This window comes from Bos indicus, chromosome 9 (assembly GCF_029378745.1).
Source record: "Bos indicus isolate NIAB-ARS_2022 breed Sahiwal x Tharparkar chromosome 9, NIAB-ARS_B.indTharparkar_mat_pri_1.0, whole genome shotgun sequence".
Taxonomy (NCBI): domain Eukaryota; kingdom Metazoa; phylum Chordata; class Mammalia; order Artiodactyla; family Bovidae; genus Bos; species Bos indicus.
Window position 1 is genome coordinate 87973392 of NC_091768.1, and position 8645 is coordinate 87982036.

Here is an 8645-nt window from a genome sequence, read left to right on the forward strand (position 1 = left end):
TAGAATTCTAGTTGAGCTATTCCACATCCTGAAAGATGATGCTGTGGAAAGTGCTGCACTCAATATGCAATATGCACTCAATATGCACTATGCCAGCTCCCAGCACATGGGCTTCTCAGACAGCCAGACAGCAGCAGGGTCTACCTTGAAATCAGTTCAGTTCAGTCACTCAGTGGTATCCAACTCTTTGCGACCCCATGGACTGCAGCACGCCAGGCTTCCCTGTCCATCGAATCCGTGATGCCATCCAACCACCTCCTCCTCTGTCATCCCCTTCTCCTCCTGCCTTTAATCTTTCCCAGCATCAGGGTATTTTCAAATGAGTCAGTTCTTCGCATCAGGTGGCCAAAGGATTGGAGTTTCAGCTTCAACATCAGTCCTTCCAATGAATATTCAGGACTTATTTCCCTTAGGATGGACTGGTTAGATCTCTTTGCTGTCCAAGGGACTCTTAAGAGTATTCTCCAATACCACACAACAGTTCAAAAGTACCAATTCTTCAGTGCTCAGAATTTTATTTTTTTTGAAATGGGCATCCCCTATTTCAAAGTGAGACCGGGGCCCAAGGACCAAGGGGATCCTCTGCCTAGCTCTAGGGCATCAAAAACCAGACCAGAGAAAGAGGATCCCAGAGAGCAGGAATTCACTCACCCCTGTAGCTGATGAAATTAGAGCCTTCGTGTGGATGTCAATCCAGCAAGGCAAGTGGAGAGTCCCATCCTGGGGACTCCCTTCAGTTTCTTAGCAAGGTCCAAGGGAGGGAACCACCAAAGGTGGGCTCAGGAGAGGAGCCCACCTGGCCGCAGTGGGTCTTCCCTCCCATGTTTCAGCACCAGAAATGTAAGGCGAGCACGATGAAAAAGAGAGTGAGCCAGGCATTCAAACAGAGAAAGATTTATTATAGAAAGAAAGAAAGAGTGAATGGCTATAGAGAGAAACCAGTGCTCTTTTTATAGCCAACCCTTCTTATACCCTATCGATGGGAAATTGTGCCCTGGAGGAAGGGGGTCTCAGTTTATCTTTAGCCCGCAGCTGGGGTCTTATGGTCACTTAGTCGAAGGGGTCTCACAGTCGGGTGGTCACGTAGTCTTGAGAAACTGGCACCAGCAGGGAAAACAAGATATGGCCTTAAGGAAGGTACAGTCTGCCCCCAGGGCAATGTGGCCACTGTGACTTCATCCCTTGTTGGTCAGGGCACCACAGTGGGCCATATTTTAACAATACAGTATGAGCCCCTTGAGAACTGTAGCATGTGCAATGTTTTTCTAAGTTGGATCCCATCACAAAGGCCTATACATACATGTTCACACTTATTATGGGGGGCCTCCCTTTTTGACCTCCAAGAAGCCTTCCTGCACATGTGCACACAGGGAAGTCTTCCTTAACCTCAGGAGTGGGCACCTTATCTCTGCTTCAGCAGAGCTCAACTTTTGCCACTAACTTTGTCCTTGGAGTGAGAACAAAGCTTGAATTTTATTCCACCTGACAAATACCAGGTGTCCAGCCCAGAGGCCCACTGTTGCCTACCTTACCAGAACCCGGGTCAGTACCACTTCTAGGGACCCACCCCTAACAGCAGCACAGGACCTGGAAAGGCAGGAGGGGCTGCAGCTTCAGGCCTGGCCTCCCATCCCTGTGGCCTTAGGTGAAGCTGAGGCTCCTGCCACTGCCTTGTCTGTGGAGCACGGCTGCATGATGCCTTTTCTCTCTCCTGGAACTGGTCATCGTTCTGCAGAGCTGGGTCCCCTCAGCCAAGGAGGAGGGAACTCTGCCTTGGTGGAGGAAGAAGATGAGTCTTTCTCATCCTTCCCTCAATCTTCTGAGCCAGGTGCTTGGGGCTTTGCCTGTTTCTTTCTTCAGATGTGTGTGTGTGTGTGTGTCTGTCTGATTTCCAGGTGTGTTTAGAGGGGCCTGTAGATTAGCCAGGAGGTACCAGGAAAGTTGTCCCCTCCCAGTGTTTGAGAGAGAGCATGGCTCTCTGTCAAAACAGAAATAACAAAAAAACAATTTATAATAAGAATAGAAAAGAGTTCTATTGGAGCCAAACGAACAGCTAGCCCAGTAGCCAGCTTTCAGATTACTCTGAGAACATGCTCCAGAGAAGCAGAGTTTTCTGCACAGTCTTATGTCTTGTCAGAACAAAGAACATTAAAGAAGTGAGGCTTATATTTCTCCAATGATTCAAAAAAGAACAGACCAGCATGTACACATCCAGTCAGTACAGCCTTGGCCCCTGGGAAGGGCGTCTTACCATCAAAGAAGGACCAGCATTGGAATCCCAGGAGGAAGGGCATTTAAGTCTTCATTTTTAGCATGGACATTCTTTACTTCTGGCCAGGGTGTCCTTTTCCTTAGTAATTAAAGTAGACGTACAAAGTATGTTTGATAGGCCACAACCAGGCTATCTTAACTAACAAAACTCAAGTGAACTCATGTATAAGCCAGAATGACTTCCCTATATCCCAATATGTGAAAATCTCTTTCATCTCTACTCTGGAATCTTGCCTCTTTGACCCCAAGGTAGATCCCTCCTTGCACTGCGCCTCTCTCTGGATCTTCTGGAAAGCAGACCCTTGGTTTATAACTCCTCCCTCTAGTCTTCCTCTTCACTCTGCCTGTTGCTGTGTCCTACCTTCTTCCCCAGTAGGCTTCTGGCCACCCTGTGCCCTGTGTTCACTTACCACGTTTTCCAGGATGTTCCGCCTCTTCACTATCCGCTGAACGTCCTGTGTGTCCAGACAGACTGTGAGCCTTTGGAGGATACGTGTGTTAGTAGCTCAGGCATGTCTGATTCTTTGCAACCCCACTGACTGTAGCCCACCAGGGATTTTCCAGGTAAGAATACTGGCATGGGTTGCCATTTCCTTCTCCAGGGGATCTTCCCAACCCAGGGATCCAACTCGTGCCTCCTACATTGCAGGCAGATTCCTTATTGCTGAGCCACCTGGGAAGCCCTGGTGGAGGACAGACTCTGTCTTGTACTGTCATAATTTGTCCCATACCCTGCCTCACGCTCTGCGTATAGTAGCTGCTCCCCCAACGTCTGACCATGGGAATGCACCTGGCAACAGAGAACATGCTCTCAGTGATCTGCAGAATTTGCCAATTTTTCTGAACCTCAGAGAGTCAGAGGAGTTAGGGCTGAGGATTTGGGGGCTGAGACCGCTGGAACCCAGAATGGAGGCCCCTCCCACTGGTGGCCCAGCCCTTCAGAGGTTTCCTTGTGGTCCCAGGGTCACTGGGGACATAAAGCATCCTTTTCTCCCCACCCAGTGCTCACCTGAGTGTTCCTCTCTCAGCTCCTCACTCTCTGGACTAACTTTTCACTCTGTGTACTCGTTCTAAACCTGGACAATGCCGGGAGCCAGCGTGAGGAACTCCGCCCATGGCAAAAGTCATGAGGAAGGAGGCTCGGCATACACAAAGGTGGGCTCGAGGCTCAGGAGTCCCCCTGGAAATTCTCAAGCATCTACCCCCAAAACCAGAGTCTGCCTACTTTACTGCTTTGTGCTCTCACCTACACCTCTGACTTTATGGGGGGTTGTCCCCCACGACCTCTCTCTGAAAAAGAGTTAAATTACAGCTCCAGTTAATACAGTTCCTGGGCGTGACAAGTGTGTTTTAGTTCACAACCGTGAGAGGCATGAGATGTTCTAAACTGTCTGAATACAGATTCCTTTGAGCAGTTAAAAGATTGATTAGAAATTGTATTGGTGAAGGGCTTTTCACTTATTGGGCCAATGTTTGCTGCTAAGTTTCCATATCCCTTACCTACTGTGTCCCTGGCAGTGTATTGATTCATATAATTGGTGTATAGGAATGTAAGTAGTAGCTTTAATGTTTGTAACCTTGGACCCTTGAGTTAATTCTTTTTCTTGTTATAGCCCACCACACCTTTGCCCTGTAGGAATGCAACTTTATCTAATGCTTTTGGAGAGTGGTGCCTGACTAATCACCTTTAGAGAAAAATAAGTTTTCTGAAGAAAGGGTCTTAAAATGTTAACAGGCCCCCGGGCCAGAAGATGATGTAAATCACCTAAACTTTTGCATATGAATAAAGCCTGGCTTCCTGCTGACTCTACCCCTTCCCCCATTATCCCCTATGCACAACTTAAGGTATAAAAACTACTTTGGAAAATAAAGTGGGGGCCTTGTTCACCAAAACTTGGTCTCCCCATGTTGTTCTTTCTCTTACCTTCTGGCTGAATTATTCAGCCTCTTTTCTCCACTGAATTTCCTCACTGAGCTATCCTTATTTAATCACTCTTTATATCCTTAATTAAGGTTTAATTAAGCAATTGTTTCCTGATCCTCGCAGATGCCGTCCCCGCTTCAAATTCCCTGGATCTACCGGGGCTGGACCCTGGCAGGACAGCCCTGCTTAATTTACGTGTTCCTCCTTCTCTTACTTTCCTCCTGATATTCAATAAATAAGATGCATTCAGTTCATAAATCCAGACGGTAGTCCAGGTTTGAGAAGAAAATTTCAAGATGGGATTAACCTACAGGGATTTCATTGAAGAAAACCCCTGTGAGAGAGAAGGAGGAAGTCTGAGGAGGCTGGAGAACCATTCAGATGGACGCAGTTCTGACCCAAAGTGAAGGAGAGAGGGGCGGGAGGCAGGGTGGTGGCATCCCACACTGCCATGTCATCTGGCGAAAGTCCCATAAGGCTCTCGAGGAATCCATGTCCCCCAGGAAGGGGCCTGCCTCAGCCCCCAAGACTATCAGGCTTACTTCTTGGCTGGGAGCAGACATGGGGAGAATGACCTTGACACAAACACAGTGATGACTTCAGAGCTCAGCTTGGGGCTTGCAGTCAAGGAAGCACACTGTAGTTCAAGACCTAAGGTACACCTTCTCAAGCCCAACAAGCAAAAGCCAGACAAAGCACTCAGCTTGAGAAAGAATGAGTTTTTTGTAAATACAGGGGTGTTTCCCTGCTGGCTCAGTGGTAAAAATCTGCCTGTCAATGCAGCAGACTGGGGTTCGTTGCCTGATCCAGGAAGGTTCCAATGCTGCAGAGCAACTAAGCCTTTGTGCCATGACTATTGCTCTAGAGCCCGGGAACCACAACTCCTGAGACCATGTGGTTCAGCTACTGACGCCCTCGCACCCTAGAGCGGTGCGCCACAGCAAGAGAAGCCACTGCAAGGAGAAGTCTGCGCACCACAACTGGAGAGGAGCCCCGGCTCTCCATGACTAGAGGAAAGCTCTCCGTAACTAGAGAAAAGCCTTCACAGCAACAAAGACCCAGCACAGCCACGACCACATAGATAGATACATAAAATTATTTTCTAAAATATTCGTATTGTAGGGGAGGAAAAATAATTTCTCCTTCACCCCTCTGAGTTCTAGGCTCTAATAAAAGACAGATTAACAAGAGAAAAAGAAACAAAAGTTTCAGTTCAGTTCAGTGGCTTGTGTCTGACTCTTTGGAACCCCATGGACTGCAGCATGCCAGGCTTCCCTGTCTATCACCAGCTCCCAGAGTTTATTCAAACTCATGTCCATCGAGTCAGTGATGCCACCCAACCACCTCATCCTCTGTTGTCCCCTTCTCCTGCCTTCAATCTTTCCCAGCATCAGGGTCTTTTCCAATGAGTCAGTTCTTTGCCTTAGGTGGCTAAGTTTATTAACATGTATACCTCATGTATATATGTGAGATACCCAGGGAAAAATGAGTATCTCCTTAGAATTCAGACTTAAATACTACCTTTAATTGTACAGCACAGGGAATACAGTCAATATTTTATAACTATAAGTGGAGAATAACATTTTAACATTGTGAATCACTGCACTGTACACCTGAAACTTATATAATAGATATCTCAATACCACAATACAAAAAAAATTAGTAAATAATAAGTTTATATCACACACACAAAATATCATATTAATAAGGAAATGAGAGAGGAGAGGGATGTAGGCTTAGGGGAGACAAAAGATGTTTAAGAAAGTGAGAAATGGAATATCTTCTGCCATACCAGCAAACGAGGATGCTATAGTCACCAGTGATTGCAGCCTTCCTACAAGAGCTGGTGAGCCCTAAGGGCACTCAGGAAGGAGAACACCTATGATCTAGCGGCCATCAGGCTGCAGCCATTATTTAAGGGGCTAGAAAAATTCACGTTTCGATATCTGACCAACAGTTATTTGGGGCAAGAGTTAGGCCAAGGGGCCTGACCATCTTGGCTCAACCCCACTGTGGGGATCCCAGAACTTTTTATATAAAACTAGATAAAATGGACAGGGAATGAAAGGAAAAAAAAAACTTCCAATGTGCTTCCCCTGTGGCTCAGTGGTAAAGAATCTGCCTGTAATGCAGGTGACATAGGTTAGAACGCTGGGTCAGGATGATCCTCTGGAGAAGGAAATGGCAACCACCCCAGTATTCTTGCCTGGGAAATCCATGGACAGAGGAGCCTGGTGGGCTACAGTCCACAGAGTCACAAAAAGTCGGATGCGACTGAGCTACTGAACAACAACAATGACGATAGAAACTAAAGTTAAAAGGTATACAAGTTAATGGAATTTAGATAAAAGTATGTAAAATTGGTATATTTAAATGGATTTATAGAAAATGTTTAAATTTCTTGTTTAATTATACTATGGGATAGACATGTTTCACTGGAGAATAGTTCTCCTGCATGGTATTATAAGATAAGAGATATAGATTGCCACCCAGGAGATAATAACTAAACGTACTAACCAATAACGTTACCTGAGCCATACAAGTAAGAAAAAAAAAAAAAAACTGGGAACATACAAGGACTAATAAAAACAGTGATTTTGCTTTGGGTTTAATTTGTAAACTCAAAACTATCTTTGCTAAATACTTTATATATAAACCTTTGAAGGCATGGTAAATTAAACTCTAAAGTTCTAAAACAGACAATTAGTAAAAGAAATTTCAGTTTTGTTACAGATCTTATCTGACTGGTGTGAAATGGTACCTCATTGTGGTTTTGATTTGCATTTCTCTGATAATGAGTGATGCTGAGCATCAGCAGATGAATGGATAAGAAAGCTGTGGTACATATACACAATGGAGTATTATTCAGCCATTAAAAAGAATACATTTGAATCAGTTCTAATGAGGTGGATGAAACTGGAGCTGATTATACAGAGTGAAGTAAGCCAGAAAGAAAAACACCAATACAGTATACTAACGCATATATATGGAATTTAGAAAGATGGTAACGATAACCCTGTATGCGAGACAGCAAAAGAGACACAGATGTATAGAACAGTCTTTTGGACTCTGTGGGAGAGGGAGGGGGGATGATTTGGGAGAATGGCATTGAAACATGTATAATATCATATAAGAAACGAATCGCCAGTCCAGGTTCGATGCAGGATACAGGAAGCTTGGGGCTGGTGCACTGGGATGACCCAGAGGGATGGTATGGGGAGGGAGGTGGGAGGGGGGTTCAGGATGGGGAACACGTGTACACCCATGGTGGATTCATGTTGATGTATGGAAAAACCAATACAATATTGTAAAGTAAAAATAAAATAAAATAAAATTTAATTTAATTTAATTTAAAAATAAAGATCTTATCACTGATTTTAATATCTTTAGTTGACAGAACTGTTCTTTAGAAAAATATAAAAGCAACTGGCTTTCTCTTAGAAATCTCTTACAAACCAAAATGTAAATACAAGCCACAAGGACTGAGACTGAGCCTAATTAGCTCCATCAGACAAGACCTGAAACCAAGGGGAAAAAGTGGCAGCTTTAAAATTAAAAGCCCTGGGAATGTTCTGTTAACCAAACCTTACAGATAGCAAAGCTTTAGTCATCTGAGCAAACAATGTTAATGTATTTCAGCTGTTCTTTGTAAACTGCTGCTGCTGCTGCTCCTGCTAAGTCACATTAGTCATGCCCGACTCTGTGTGACCCCATAGATAGCGGTCCACCAGGCTCCCATCCCTGGGATTTTCTAGGCAAGCATACTGGAGTGGGTTGCCATTTCCTTCTCTGGTGCAGGAAAGCGAAAAGTGAAAGTGAAGTCGCTCAGTCGAGTCCGACTCTTTGAGACCCCATGGACTGTAGCCCACCAGGCTCCTCCATCCATGGGATTTCCCAGGCAAGAGTATTGGAGTGGGGTGCCATCGAATTTTATATTTTAATACCCGATTCATGGTTAAGCTTTTAAGTGAAGCTATGAGATCTATGGTTTTGCCTGTATATTTCTGTGTACACTTTGTACATATGAGATATCTCTACTTCTAAGAAGTTTTATCAACATTAAATTTATAAATCAGATCAGATCAGATCAGTCACTCAGTCATGTCCGACTCTTTGCGACCCCATGAATCGCAGCATGCCAGGCCTCCCTGTCCATCACCAACTCCTGGAGTTCACTCAGACTCACGTCCATCGAGTCAGTGATGCCATCCAGCCATCTCATCCTCTGTCATCCCCTTCTCCTCCTGCCCCCAATCCCTCCCAGCATCAGAGTCTTTTCCAATGAGTCAACTCTTCGAAGGAGGTGGCCAAAGTACTGGAGTTTCAGCTTTAGCATCATTCCTTCCAAAGAAATCCCAGGGCTGATCTCCTTTAGAATGGACTGGTTGGATCTCCTTGCAGTCCAAGGGACTCTCAAGAGTCTTCTCCAACACCACAGTTCAAAAGCATC